The sequence below is a fragment of the Schistosoma haematobium genome, chromosome 1, assembly GCF_000699445.3.
Source record: "Schistosoma haematobium chromosome 1, whole genome shotgun sequence".
Classification (NCBI taxonomy): domain Eukaryota; kingdom Metazoa; phylum Platyhelminthes; class Trematoda; order Strigeidida; family Schistosomatidae; genus Schistosoma; species Schistosoma haematobium.
Window position 1 is genome coordinate 41,519,222 of NC_067196.1, and position 16,797 is coordinate 41,536,018.

Consider the following 16,797-nt stretch of genomic DNA (forward strand, 5'->3'; position numbering starts at 1 on the left):
TGGGGTAATCAGTTGCAGAAGGAGGAGTCCTATTATAATAAAGACGAATAGCTGTTCATCACCTTTTGATGTTACGACGGCTGATCAGCTGAAGTTGATCTCGGATGGAAAATATTTTGAAATAGATTTGTTTTCCACATTAGATTAATTAAATCTAGAATACAGTTATGGATTATTTATACTTAGTAAGCAAATCACATTATACATTTAATGTTGAAGAAAACATAGGGTCTGATAGAGAATATTGATAATATAATTAAAACAACCATATATTAGTGAATTTTTAAATACATCTGAAGTTTCTTATCGTATAAGCTGATTAGCGTGATTTCGCTTGCCATGTTGTGGCTTGATTTGAAAGGAATGCCTCCAGTCTGGTAAACAGAAATATGTTTATGCACAAAATGAATAATTAATTATCTTTTTTCAACATTTCACTCTTAGTAAGTTTAATTTAAATCCCACTGAAAAATCTCTCTTTACATGAGATGGGTCTTACAATTAATAATGGTGAGGAAATATCACATTCGAATTCTTAATCTCTATCAATAATTAATAAAATGATCTAATCTCATCATCTTTCAAAGAAACTGACTATTATGAAACACTATGATAAGTTACATGAGAAACAATCAGTATTTGAACAACTCAGTGGCAGATATCTAACTATTATTTTGTATATAGTAATTTCCAATTCCTTGAATAGTGTCAGTTTTGTTACGACTGGAAGTATGTTTTGTTTAGAATTGCTGTAAAGCAGGAAATCTATATTAACGTCTTCTAGTTGACTGTCTCCAACTACTTAACATAAAAATCCATACAATCCAATATCATGACTACTAAACTAGTTGTCATAGTGCAATTTGATCTGTTGAATTCAATTATCACTAAGAATCCAACATTATGTTATTTTTGTCTGTACTGAGTAATCAATTAATATAAACAAAGATTTTATTTATCGTTTTTATTTTAAATCTAATCTTGAATCCATATAAAAATGTATTTCTTGGAAAATAATGACATAAATTCACTAGTTCATTTTAATGATCATAAATTTGAATATGACTTTACTGTTTAGAAATTCATAAAGCTTTAATAGGCTTTTGGTTTAACATTACAGTTTTTACTTATAATCATTTATCATATTAGTTTTAACCAGAAAATGAGTACATCTATATTTAAGATAACATACTGATCCCTCCCTCTCTCTCTCTCTCTCTTCCTCCCTCCCTCCCGCTCGATACATATATATCCATATTTATATATACATAGAAAACGGTTGATTGTTGTTTCGATTTTTCCTAATTTGTTAACTTGTTTTCCCATATATTTACGTTATAATAATGATCTTCCTTTAATCTTACTCATTTGATTAGAAAATAAATTTAAAAGAAGAGAATCAGTTAAAATTAAGTAAAAAAAGAATAAACAGTGTAAAGGATAGATAAAATACTACTAAAGAACTATGAATAAATTCTTGTTCCCTGATACTTTTTATATAAGATTATACTAATTGCTTTGGCATAATCTATTTTCATGAATCAGACAGAATAATGAATTTCGTGTTTCAATAAAATGTATTATTTATTATTAGCTGATAGTAATCAGAAAGAAACCTTAAGTTTAGAATTTGTATTCGTTGATAATCATCAACAATGTATATTTACGGTCTTAAATGGTTTGATGTTTTCTTATGACATGAACACCCATGTGATACATTTTTATAATAGGAGATATTAAAATTAAATTGTTTAGAATAGGACTAACCTTCTGTGGAAATAAGATGCTTACTCTGACTGAATAGTAACTGGTGTCATGTTAGTGTAGTTTGTTTTGCTGATGAATCTTTATCAATCACTTTCCCATATGAACACTACTTTGAATGACTTGGGATTGCATGTAAATAATTGGTGTACCAGGGTTTCGACTGATTATCTACGAATATCCAAAATCAAAATATCATGCAATCAATATAAAAAAGACTTATGTGAAAGATTCTTATAAAGATTTTAATAGTAGTCATGCTTAAAAGCATTAATAAAAGTATGTATATGAAACGTGAAGTGTTGAATTTAATAAAACATTGTCCAATCAATTGTTTTATGTTACTTCTTAGGTTATGAAAAAATTCCACTACTTATAAAAAGTATAGTTTCTGAAATATACATACGTATATATCATCATTGGTAAAAATTTGAATGATTCCATTTGTTGTTAATAACCTGTAAAAATTGGCTATTTATGTTATCCATATAGTAACCAATTGTAGACTGAAAAATGTATTCATTGCTGAACGGTGATTAATAGACTTAACGTCCCCAACAGCAGTATCAGAATCATTTGTAATCTTTTAATTGACAAGAAATAAGTGAGAACTCATAAATATAGGACAAAATGGTTCCATAACATTGGTCAAAGAGATTTGTTAAGGAAGAGTGTAACCAAAGGTATAATTAAGAGTAACAGTACTTAATCAGATTATGTAATCATAAGTTGATATCATACCGGAATAATAAGAAACAAATCAAGATAATGTATTAGGACAAATCATAGTTCAAATGACCGATCATTAGCTAGTGTTTACTAAAAGCAGTATATATGGTAATTCACATTATCTTCCACTTTTATAACAAAAAAAGTCATGAAACAGTAAGGTAATGAGCATGAAGATATTTTAATAAACCGCAACGGACTTATTGGTTACCAAACTATTTATTATTATTTTTTTATTAGTCACTGCATTATCCAAATAAGCATTAAAATTATTATATGATTTGACGAATATCCTTTTAGAAAATTGGAATAAAACAAGAAATATAATCAACGTTAAAATAATACAAAGCAAAGCATGCAGCCATTAATTAATAATTATTCATAGTGTACCTTTAGCTTAAAGCATATTTGAGTTTCTTTAGTAGATTTGTTTTAGCGCAAAAATCTTTGATCATTTAATAGTAAAATAATTATATATATTTATATTCAATAAGGAGATATTTCTTTGATTCATTCTATGTTATTATCAGATTGATTCTCACAGTCCAATGTATCTTTTTTATTAATAATAATAGTAGAAAAGGAAATAGCATTGTTTATTTACACCAGTTATTATAACTTCGATAGTGTAATAAGATGAAGATTATCAGAACTATATGATGATATATTAGCGCAATACATTTCAAGCAGTCTGATCATATATAATACACTTGTTAAGAACATTTAAATATAAAAATAATGGGTCAAGTAGACTAGAAATGAAAGGTAAGCGGTGACAAGGATAATAAAGAAAATAATGCGGAAACAATTTGAAACCTCATCACTCTGGAGAATAAACTAATATTACCAGGATAGTTTTAAAGTGAGAACAAAGTGTTCTTGAACACATAACGGAGATTTGAATTTTCGTATGGCTAAGACCTTAATAAACCTTGGTATATACCCTTTAATACTTTTGTACAACACCACAAAAGCCGTATTAAGATCAATCTTATTGTGGTTTGAACAACTTATATCCACATAAGTAGTATATAACGATGACTGAGAACAGAATGTATTTCAGTAGAGGATCAAGAAGAAAAGAACGGGAACAGAAAGCAATCGGTATGAAAATGCATGAACGACGAAATCTGAGATGATGGACTGATATTTGCGAAAGGAACGGTGAAGTTTGCGACAATTGATTGATATTTTGCAAATTAACAATTTAGTATATGGTTGTCAGATTTAAGTGAGATGTTCTGTAATTTCATAATCAAATACATTCTATTGTTCCCCACTTGGGTTCTTGTTCACTACATTAGCTTTCATTAACTAGTTCTTTACAATGGAAACTGTAGAGATGGACCTAACTGTATTTGTTATGAGTTTGAATAATAAAGTTAGATTTGTCTATAGTAACTTAACACCTAGAATTCATCATGAGAAAGTATTGACAGTACAAAAGAAAACCCTGTTCATAAATATGGAATTTAAAGGGGACACGGCTGCTGAAATCTTGAATAAACGGATTTCAAAATCATTGAATAAAACTTTCTGCACAGCCAAGCTCTAAATTGTTTTCTCGAGCCGGCCTACCATTCCTGGATGTGTTAAAGATAAACTTTCGCTTTGGGCGTGTATTTATAAATTTACGTGCTCATGTGGGGCTGGTTATATAGGCCGAACAAAGCGATCACTTTCCAAACGCATCTCAGAACACTATCCGGCTTGGCTTGTAAAAGGAGAATGTAAGACAATCACTAGTTCTATGCAGGAGCATTTAATCAATTTTGGACACACCGCTCCTAAGTATTCTTCTTTTAAAATGATCTACAGAGTCAAAGGAATTGGATCGAGGGGGTGTCGAACCAATATTACATGCACTGCTGAGGCATTGACAATTCACAAACTCAAGCCCGAACTTTGCGTTCAGAAACGATTTGTCTAACCTCTCATCCTTCCTTGGCCCTAATTCCCTTAATGGGTATGTTTCTGTCTCTTTTTTGCTTTTTTTTCTGCACTTTCATCTGATTATTATCGAATTTTTAAAAATCACTACTTTGCATTTTAAACTCTAATCAGTTATTATTATTCTTATTACCTTATCCAAGTTTTCTTGAGTATTATTCAGTCTATTATTATGACCACTTTTGTGTTTGTCGTTTTTCTCCATATTTGTCAATTGGACTATTATCTGGCCCATAAAAGATTTTCTTCCTTACCCCTTGATTAGTACGTAACCTCATTTGTTATTTATCCTCGAATCCATTTTGGTGATGCAATTTTTTCTATCCTCCTATAGATATATATTTTCTATATAATTATATATCCAAATGTACAGCTTAAGTAAATGATTTCGTCGAAAAGAAAATTTTCTTCGCTGAATTCCCTTTTTCTTATTCAAAGTTACTATGCTTTGACAAATTATTTCAAACGATACAGTTTATATAACAGTTATCTGTAAAGTTATTTAGCTTCGATAAATGCAGTTTATAATTAAAGGTAATCAAAAGGAATAAATGTAAACCATTAGAGCGAAAAGAACACTTTTTTTCTATATTTTCATAGAACAGGTAATTGGATTCACTGAATGTAAATTGGCGGAATTTACCGGTCTCAGAAATGAGTTTATATCTAGAGTTTTCATAAATTTGAATTATGTTATCTAAAAAAATGTCCTTATTGGAAGTAGTTTTTTCAATGAATTTTTGTTGTATTTTATTCAATATAAAAACTTATTACTGTTGATAAGTAATTGCTAAAGAATCAGTCATAGCTAGGTTTTACCTAACATTATTTCTGTACACATATGGAGAGATTTTATGGTTCCTTTTCATAAACGAAACAAAAGGCCGCTTCCCTTGGCTGGCAGATGAAGATCCCGTCTATGTGACAACTGACATAAGTTGTCAGAAGCAAAACCATCCTTTTAGATTCGTGTGAACGTAACATTAGTTATCAACCTACCAGATCTCACGAGACCTCAAAAAGCAGTAGGCAGAACAATTTTAAATTAAAAATGTTTTAATAATCTCCTAATTAACTATTTTAAAAACTATACATTTACAATGAAGAAATGACTAATCTAAGAAATATGTAATTACGATTAGCTAACAGTAAATAAGGACGTTACGTAAGTCACATTATTACCAATCACGTTAGTCAAATTTATGCGTTCTTTCTACACTTCGTAAATCAATATATTTCTACCTGACGAAAATATCAATCCTAGACACTAGAACATATATGCTCTGTATTGTGTATTTAATCTGATTTGTAATTCTAGAGAGTGTTTCACGAAATTTTATAAAACTACATCAGCTATATCAAAATTTCCATGTTTTACAAATTGGTTATTTTATACAATTATTAAGGCCAAATTTTGTCGTGAACATTGCAGGTTACACCAACAATTACACTACCAGCCTCATAATATATATAAACTTCTATTGTTAAGTAAATCAAAGTGATCTGTCAATGCTATTTGGATAACTTCGTATTGATACTCGTAGAAGTAACAGTGGTAGTGAAGTGAAGGAGAACACAGGTGAGGACAACCGAATCATATATAATACGAAATTACAGAGTTACTTGGTAAAACAGAAATATCATACTACAATACTTAATTTGCAAAATGTTCAATAGTTGTCTCGAACTTCATTGTTCTTGTATTTCCATACTAATTGCTTTCTATTCCCGCCCTTCCTTTCTTGACCTTCCCCATCTTCTGCTACCAGACATTGCATTCCTGACTCACGTCATATACTACTTATATCAATATAAGTAGCACGCACCACAGTAGTATTAGTAGTAGTTTGTCACTCAAATATTTTTTTCGTCTTTTTTCTGCTTTTTCATTTATTTTTTTGAACTGAATAAGAAGAAAACTATAGAAAAAAAGAGATAATTCAATTTACTTCATTTATTTACTTCATTTGTCTATCTTCAGTCTACATGATTTGATCATTTATACTGGATAGATATGAATATATAGAAAATATAAAAAAGAAATGAGTTTCATAAATGATTAAATTATCTCTATAAAATATTATTATGTACACGTTTTACCCTTTCAATATTCAGCATTTTATGGATTACTATAAAGACATTTTGTATAGTGAGATACTTTTTATGTGAGTTATACGAACACAAACATAAAAAAGGATAAAATCCATTATGTTTGTCTAATAACAGCAGCTTTCGATAAGAAAGAACATACAGAATAGTGTATTATTATTTTTTTATCTGAGCTTTATATGCATACTAAAATTCAGTTCTTTTTCTGATACTTTAAACACTTCACATCTCTTAGATAGTCGTTCACAGAGTTACTATCATTATCGTCAATCACATTACCCAAGTTAATCTTATTTGATGAACTTATTTATGTATAAGAGTATTAGTTGAAAGTGTAAAAGTTTTTTGGCCTCAACGTTTTATCAATCAAGATCAATCTAAATATTTTGAGTTGGCCTCTTGTTGATAATGAGTTCAGATTGGATGAAATTTGAAGAATAGTAGTTTACTAACAAGGTAGCTATGTAAATATCAATTTGACTAAAAATTCATTTTTTGAGTAAAATGGAAATTACCTAGTTAAGTTTAAACCAAATTATCAAGTGGTTACTTGATTTTACTGCAAATCCTCAATTAACTTTTAAAACTACTGGGTTGTGTAAGGTGCCTAAATGGACAGTTTCTTAATGCAAATGAACCTTAAGTTCCTTACAAATGAAAATCAAGAAACAAAATAACTAATCAGCTGACTATGAAAACCATTATTCACTCACAACATATTTAATCAAATTGTTATATTTGATTACTCATAAGCTAAAATTATAGTTAAGAATGTTAATAAATATAATAAAACAACCAATATTTATTAATTGAATTCATGAATCTATTAAAGCTGGACCACCATAGAAAACCTGGAAGCGCTGAAGTGAATTGGTTGGGGTTAGATATTAACATCATTGGATGCCAGCCGGCTCAGAGGTCTAGAGGCTAAATGTTCGCACGCAATACCGAAGGTCCTGGGTGCCAGTCCCATTATCAGGATCGTGGATATGCACTGCTGATGAGTCACACACTAGGGTGAAACGACCGTCCAGTGCTTCTAGGTTTTCCATATTGGTCTAGCTTTAATCGACCTATGAATTCAACTATTAAATTACTGCAATCTCTACAAAACTCCCTTTCTAACAATATTTATTTACTTTTCCTAGTTTCGATTCGTGCAGTTACTTCAAATCTTCAAGTATTTGTTAGTATGAATATTGTATTAAAAATAAAATTTAGAATCTTAAATCACAAAATTCAAAATTATCAGTAATAAAAATACAAAAATCTGATTTACTTTTTTTGTTCAAAAAAACTTTTACCCGGTAGGGTTTAACGTTATCAAAATGAACTGCTTAGTCCTTGTCAATAATTAAAAAGTAAGTAATGTTTTGCAAGACTTATCATTCTAGCGTATCATCTCAACACTCTCAGTAGGCAATTTAGAAAAAGTCACACATAATTCATATTAAAGAAAGATTTTGTAAACTTGATGATCCTTTTTTAATAAAAGAAAGTTTATGTGAGATCCATTTTGAATGTTTTTTTTGTGTGAAAATCCCTCCATGTATACACTCGCAGTTTGTTCCTATTGATTCCTTTAGTTGTACAGTGTTAGCCCTTTTGATTCCATTTGAGTTGTTAATATTTGTATTTTATCACAGTTTTTATTTTTCTTACGCCTTCACTAAGTTTCCATGTTTCTTCCTGAACTGCATTTATGTTGTTTTACTTGATACTTAGTCTTGGCGGTAGCCATATTAGTTTGTTCCTCCTTTTGATTGCGTTGCTTGTATTGACTGGAATTGTGCATTTTTGATTGTGAATTGAGGCACTCTTCCGGAATTGAAAACACTCTGTGTTATAAAGCAACCAAATATTATCTTTTGAACGAATCTGTACGTGGTCTATCCAGACAGGATAGAATAGCATTTATTTGTTGTGACTGGTAATTTTCTCGCATCCTTTATCAACTTCCTTAATTTAGATTTGATTAATTGAACAATTATTGGTTGGATAGCTGGGTGGTCATATTTGTTTAGGTAACGATGTACATTTAAATTTATGATGAATATTAGAACCGTCATTTTACTCAATTACTTTGTTTTGGCTTCAACCGGGCAAGGGTGCGTATCTAACCCACCTAGACAGCTATTCTTCGGTCTAAACCTTAGTTTGGATCTTACAGTTTATGCGAAGTAGATACAGTTATGTAACACTCCGTACAAAATTTTTCTTAAAAATTGAAGAGATCGGAAAAGTACTACTCACTGGAAAAAGTATTTTATAGTGATTTCGTTCATAATATTTTCCACTGGGAACGATATTTTTTTAAACAAACAAGTTTGTCAACCCAATAACATACTGTTAAGTACTGCTGTAACTCCATGTTTGACAAAACATGTTTCCGTAAAGTATCTGACAGACATAACATCATCTCTAAATTTCAATCGCTGAGATTATTTCAAATATCATTTTCACATATAATGACTTCTCTATACTCGGTGCCTAATTTTTTCATCGAGCTATTTGTTCTAATATTGATGAATATTCGTATAAAATATCAAGTAGGTATTACAGAACAGGTAAAGAACAGAGAAAGAAACTGAACTTACATGTAGAACAATATACCTGTATCGATCTGTTTCAAACATTTTAACTAACTATAGCTCATGTATATTTAAATGTATGCAAAGCGTTATCGAGAGTTAAAAATTGTATTCTACTCCATCATCATTTATGACTGATCTTATTCAATTCAAACAGCTTCACAATAATCTATGTGGAAATCAAAAAGTCTACATTTACCATTATACCATTCTGAATATCTTCATCATTTAAATTAATGGAGTTTTATTTCAGGAATAATTATAAATTCTGGCTTCATTATGCTGTGAGAAATGCTGATACATTAATTTACCTGAAAGTAATTGTCAACAAAATATCAAACATTAAGAAACTTTTCATTTTCAATTATTATAACATTATGACTCACTTGTAAAAAAATAAACAACTTGTTTAGTTGTACAAGTATAATATAGTAAAGGAATTGTAATTTACAGAGAATAGCAACTTTGTAAATAAATACTTGGGAGTGCCGACTTAACAATTTAATTATGGACTGTACTCTTTATGAGATTTGAATTTCCCATTTTCAAACCATTGTAAGTTTGTGGATGGACTCTAATAATTGACCTTCACTTATTTTTTAAACTGTACTAATATATGCTGGTAACGTGACGTTATTAATAGCAATGTGCAATTTTATACTGAGACCTAATAATTGGATTTACAAATACATATACATGAAAGAAAACATTATCCGTCGTAAACCGATTAAATACGTAAGAATTAATTTTGATTTACAATTAAAGGTTTAAAAATATCCTGTCTATTAGTTTAATTGAAATGAAGAACTGGTCATGAAGTATATACATATGTACACATGTTTAGGTAGTAAACGAGAACTCAGGTGGGGATGACCAATTTAGTGTGTATTGCAAAATAACAGAAGGCCTTCGTAAAATATGAAAACCATACATTAAAAACATTATTCACATATCTTCCTTCAGTTGTCCTGTACATGTTTCATGATTTTTTCGATTCTTTTGTTATTACAATTGCTCTCTCTTTCCCTTCGTGTTTTCTTCAATTCAATCTTCTCAGTCTTCTGCTGACAGGCATTTTACATCCGATTTCTGCTACATACTACTTGTATTTGCCAATATAGGTGGTATGCACTACATATATATACGTAAATGAAATGTTTACAAATTTTTCATTATGAAAAGCTTTAAAGACATTGTCTTACCCTGCTAATTCACAAATTTCAATTCGAAAAAGATGTTTCTCACCACTGAAGGGCTACTAACTTTGAATAAAGTGATTTAAAATAAATGCATCCTATCATTACTTACATGAATAGAAAATATTCTTGCAACCATCTAATTGCATATATATATGTCTAAGCTCATAAAAGTTTTTGTAATTAGAAATAGTGTATGTCAAACTGTTTGGAAGGAGCGAATAAACAACTCAGTGACTTAGTTATTATTCTTAGTTAAAGCATTTTGATCCACTGATATTGTAAATTGTAAAATACATTCAGTTATTAATTAATTTATGTTAGCTAGTACACTGTTCAATGTCTACTGATGGAATACGAAAGTTATACATAACTCAGTGTATTTATATATAATTTTGACCCGTGATTGGATCTTCTACTGACTTATTTGTATTATACAACAAATCCTCATTATCAGTCAATGGACTCTACAGTCTTAGCCGCTTTCTGATACTCAGACACAACAGTTTTGTTCTACCGCAACAAACACCAATCAGCAGTTTATCTGCGGTTGTAATAAGTTGCCATACCAGTAATTTTGTCGAGTTACAACAGCTACAAATAAGGAGATTTCTTTATTTCATCATTTTTCTACACTTATTTTGCGTTGTTTAAAGTGCACTCAGTAGTCAGCAGAAATTATGAAATAAAACTACATTTAAAAGAACAATACTTAATTGTATTAATTGCTTTGGAGAATCTCGCTGTTGGTCATTTCTATCCATTAAAACTGTCTTTTCATCCCTTTTTTAAATAAGAATAAATCGAAGATAATAAGGTGTAGTTTTATCGCTTTAAAACTAATCCTTTAATTTTCATTTTTCTATATTAAACAATCATCTGAACAGTACCAAATATCTTTAATTTCCCTACAGACCAGTGATTTGTGAATATTTTGTTTAGCATGAAAATGAATCTTACTAAGAAAGATTAAAGTCATACGGTATTCGATAGATATCACGCCTTTGTGTGAAACTTCAGCAATATTCTTATACACTTGAGAATGAACTCATGCAATATTGTCTATATGGTGTCCGCCCAGTTTCTGTCAAACTGTTAGTTTGAATTTTGTTAAATGTTTATGTATGAGCTCCAAGTGAACTGAATGTTTATCAATTATCATTACAAATACTTGGCTAGCTTTTAAATAATTAAATATTTTGAAAACTACTACGTTTCATATTAGTATAGAAGTCTGTTATGCTAGAAAAAAAATCATTTCTCAGCAATATGTCTGTCGTTTCAAAGGTTGCTACCGATTTCATTTATTAAGTCTCACTCATCAATCTGATTAACCATACACCATTATCCATATCTCACTATGTATCAGTTAATTTATTAAAGTGTTGGTAGTACTGTGTTTTACAAATATTTATTCTCAGGATGCTACCAAGAGTACCATACATTTCTTAATGTCAAATGTATATATCACTGAGAAAATTGCTGTACACAGGAGCAAACAGTCTAAAAGGTATCTGTTAGAAACATGATCGGAAATCCATGGATTATTATGGTGTTCAGTATGGTAAATATCCTTTTATCTTCAGGCTGTACACTCATTTCCATGTAATTCCTTATCTTCAAATACTTGCATGTTATTGTGGTGTCTGTACTAAATTATGATTTCTTGTGTATATGATTAAGCAGATGATTTGAACTCCAAATACAATACATTCAGTTGTAACTATCTTGTTTTTAATTTTGATTCTGGTGTTCCTAAAACTCCCATTATCACCGAATATCATAAATATGTGTTCATTATGATCTACCAATAGCTCAGATTAGCATAAATGTTTTCTGAAATGAAATGACACTACTGAAATTAGAAATATCTGAGAGTTTGTCCTTTCAATCGATAACTACTTTCTTACTATGTTTAATAGTAATCTACCTATTTAACCAAGTATAATTTATCACATATTTGCTTCTACTCAATAAATAAATAAAGAGAGGTGAAAGGTAAAATCCTGACATCTTGAGCTGTTTGGCTAAGGCATTTCGTTCCGAAAAATATTGGATTCGAATACATCGAATAAACTGTGATAACAATTTGCATTAGTCGTCTAAGTAGTAAATGTTTGATGAATATCAGTTTAACTAAACCAATTAGTAGTGTATTGTCATGGCTCAAAGTAAGGCCCTAGATTCCTCATTATTCCTTCTTTGAGTCAAGAAGTTAATGATGTTTGAAATTCGGTTTTAGGACGAAACGAGGGTTTAAGGCGTTGTAGGGCCAGTGAAATGTCGATGAGCCCTAGCCAAATCATCCAGCAGTTGGGTCACTGAATATCTGACAGACCATCAATCCCTGTCAAGGTCAATGATATTCAACGCGCACCATTAGACATGCGTCATTGACTGACCCATGTTGTTGTGGTCACACTTTCGCTCATTCCTACTTCAACTAAAATATTTCTGTAGTAACTTTCTTTGTGTTGTACGGTCTTCAAAGCATCCATAGAACCTTGATACGACGAAGGGGTAATCCACGTTAGGTGCTGACCGTGAGGTGTGACGTTGGTCACATCTTTCCCGTCTAACTCCAGTAGGCCCCCAATCGATTGGCATGGGAAGTCTACTTTCGTGATTTATAGTGTAAAACTTGGTCTTTAGCCTAGAATTAATTTAAACAAAAATAAGTCGAGTCAGTCGTCATCACTAAATTGCAGTGAAGACAATAACGCTCTTCATGAATGTATTTTTTCTGCACATATGCGAGATGTTGTTGTCTAATTACCAGATTCTCATCCCGAGCTACAAATCTTCCTCGCTATCTGAATAAAATATTAATAGATTAGAGGAACTCATTACACTGTCCCACTGATGTGTAGTCTCTTGAAGATGGCAAGGAATAACCGGTTTACGATTTGACTTTAAATATATTGAAGGATATATTAGTTTGTCTTATACTAATACTGCTAGAAACTTTAAATGTTTGATTTCATTCAATTTTGTTCTCCGATCAGCCATAACTTCATGTCGATTGGCCGATACTCCTTTGTGACAGACTGTGAGGCACACAGATTACAAGTGAATCGAACTTTATTTTTCAGCCTTATTTGGCAGGCACACAAACACAAATATAACAAGGCGTAAGTGTGGAACTAAAGATTTTTGTGGCAACTTCATTGACATACTCCTCATTCACTCACTAGGTGGATGGAGAGATGAAAACTACCAGCTGAACACCGAAGGAACAGGGGGATAATCTCAAGCCTAAGAATTTCATAAGCTATATAAAAATGAATACTCTTAAGCAAAGAAATTCAAACGATCGTCAACACCGGATAAACTGGATAACGATACAGAAATTAGTTTAATAACCGAGCTATTGTCTAAAACGAAAAGGAAAACTAACTAACGAATGTTCAGTGATGATATTTTACAAAATCACTCAATTTAAAATTGTCGTCATAAGTCCGGGCATTTTTATTTCTTCTTCAGAAAAGTTGGTCAACGGCCTATGGAGTTGATAAGAAAAAACATCTTTAACATATAAAGTACAACCATCCATTATCTATAAGGATGCACTAGTGAGAGTTAGTAATGTTATAAGTCCACATAAACACTACGAGACAGGGCAAGACACTAATAAGTGATCAAGAGTGATTCTTAAAGGATATAAACGTGAAAACCGCCCAAACACTAGAGAACTACAAGGTTGGTTAATTGCATTAATTTTATTTCTCAACGACACAAACTACCGATAGCAATTGTTAACTAGATCGAACACACCTGTCACAGTAAAACGGTCTACTTATTGTCTAGAGTATAAGACAATAATTATTGCGGTGTTTCTTTCTATTTGTGTAACTCCTGCACTGTCTCCTTGGTCCTCCACAATGACTTGGCAAGCGTCGAAAGTAAATCAGCCTATAAGTAGGAACCAAATCTAATATGTACGCATCAGATTATGGTAACTTGAAAAGATCGAAGAAGTTCTAGAAGTTTTAATGATCATGCTCTTTTACAAACGTATTTCTCAAAAACAGAGAAGAGCTAAGCCACAAAACACGAAGAGGTTACATGATGTAATTTTAACTGACCTAAGCAAAGAAAAATACATGTTTCTGCACCCAGTTGGAAATTCAAGATTTATTTGGGTGAACTAAAGTCTCTAGTAGCTCGGTGGTATGAAGTCTAATTAAAATTTAAAAAACCTCATGGAAACGTTAGCTCAATGGGTTACTACAAAATACAATATTAGGCTCACTACTGTGTACTCTTTACTTCAATGTCCTAAGAAATTTCTAGGGTTTCTAAAAAATAATAAGGATAATAAAATTACTTTCCTAAAGCCGGAGAACAATACGTTCATACAATAAATAAATATGAATAGATTTCAAGCTCCCTTCGGAAGAACAACCGAGCTCTCTTGAAACACGTTTGAAGAGCTTCCACTTGTCGATTTATTAGTACGTGGACTCATATTACGACTGACGAGTTAAATCTCACAACGATATTATGCAGTGGATCAAGGCAACGTCATTGTGTTGTGCAGCACATCAATTAATATTTTTCACATATGACTGATTGCCTATTTATATCAGTCAGATCAAAATACACTATAAGAGCACATCAGTTAACTTTAAAAACTAGGAATCAACCAGACTTGCGTAAGGCTTCCAGATATATGTTCAACGCTTAGGGGTAATGTCAGTCTTTTATCGATTTATTCGACAATAGATTAGACACATATACGAAAATGTTAAAATGCATTCTTGAACTGCCTCATGAAGGTAGACCGATAAATAACCTGTTAATGTTATTACACGGAGGACAATAACGAAAACTAACTTTCACCTGTCGTATACTGAACAATAATTTCGTTACAACTATATCTTTTTCTTCCACATAGAATTGACTACATGACAATACATTAACGAAAATCTCAAAAGCCGTGGATTACCCATCGCTATATTTGAGAAGCAGATCACTGAAATTCCCTACTAGTAAATGTGATATCACCAGTTTTTGTCATTGCATTCAAAGAGAAATTCTGTCTTTGCAATGGTCTAAGTAGTGAGAGTTGGTATATATCACCTGTCCTCCTGCTTTTATTTTTGGGACTGAATATAACCTATTTTATAGGTACACAATACACGCAGGTCTTAAAAAACGTACTTGTTGAGAATTAACTTTGCTTTCATGTATTCATAACATAAAAACTATACTTGGTCTACATTAACTCGAGTTATTTTCTCTTCAGTAACTAGTGCTCAGAGTTAAGATAACACAGATTTTCTAAAAATCCATGGTATTTCTGTTGAAAACATACCAAAATGAAAGGCAGCAATAGCTGAACTGGAATATCGTCGACGGAGTAGTAAAGAAAGCCACCACCGTGTTGGCTTTCGAGTCTTAAAATCTTCTAAGAAGATTCTATCAAGACCTGAATGAATACACCATTCTCTTTGAGAGTCTTATGTACAGATAATCGTAGTCTAGAAAATAAATTCCATGAAGTAAGAGTATTGGTGGACAAATTAGAGCAACTGATCGTAGCCGTGACTGAAACTTGCCTAGTCTTTAGTGGTATTAGTTCCTAACCACATGGTCTTCGAAGCTGAACATATAATTACTGAGAAGATCCACTTTCAAAGTGCAGCACTAACGGAAGGTCAATAACAGTGAACACGGCATGGCGTGTCTCAACCTTGCGAGTGTGGTCATTATCGTGTAATCCATACCTTTCCACATTAAATATAACACTCTATCCCCAGCCAAAATATGTTCTTCTGAAGTAGGAAGTATGTTTATCGGTACGAGCTTTGAATAGTATAGATCCACCTACCATAAGACTAGGAATACTTGTAAAGTTTTGAAACGTCCAGACATTTATACGAAAATAATTGACTTGCGGTCGTGAGGATAGTCTGCAAGTCGATACTCTGATTGGTGGTTAGGACACGTGATTTCCATAGGGCCGTGGGAAACAACAATAAGCAACGATCTTTGATGTATAAGTAACTGTAAGTCTGCCTCTGCTAAATGTCTTACTTTTTTGGTCATAGATCATTTTGTCTTTGAGCATTATTTCATCTCGCTCTTTTTTTCAAAAGGACCCTTTTCTGATGACCGGACAGTGAGAAGAAAGCAGTTACCGACGTCCGGGTTGTCGTTATCCCGTTGAAAGCGGCATGCAGTGCGATGAGTGCAAAGGCTGGTACCACGAAGTTTGCACGAATCTAACGCCTTCGGCTTTTAAAAGGTTCAGTAAAAAGGGTTGTGTTTGGCTTTGTCAACAGTGCTGTTCGGATGCAAACAGCTTGTTAACCGAGGCCATCTCACTGCTAGATTCTGCGAAAAAATGTTTAAGCAGGCGTAGTTGGGAAACATCAAACAGCACTCTCTCTGTCGACACGCGAATTGATATGAAGCAAACTTAGGTGAGTTCGGAAATAGGTGACTCACACCGA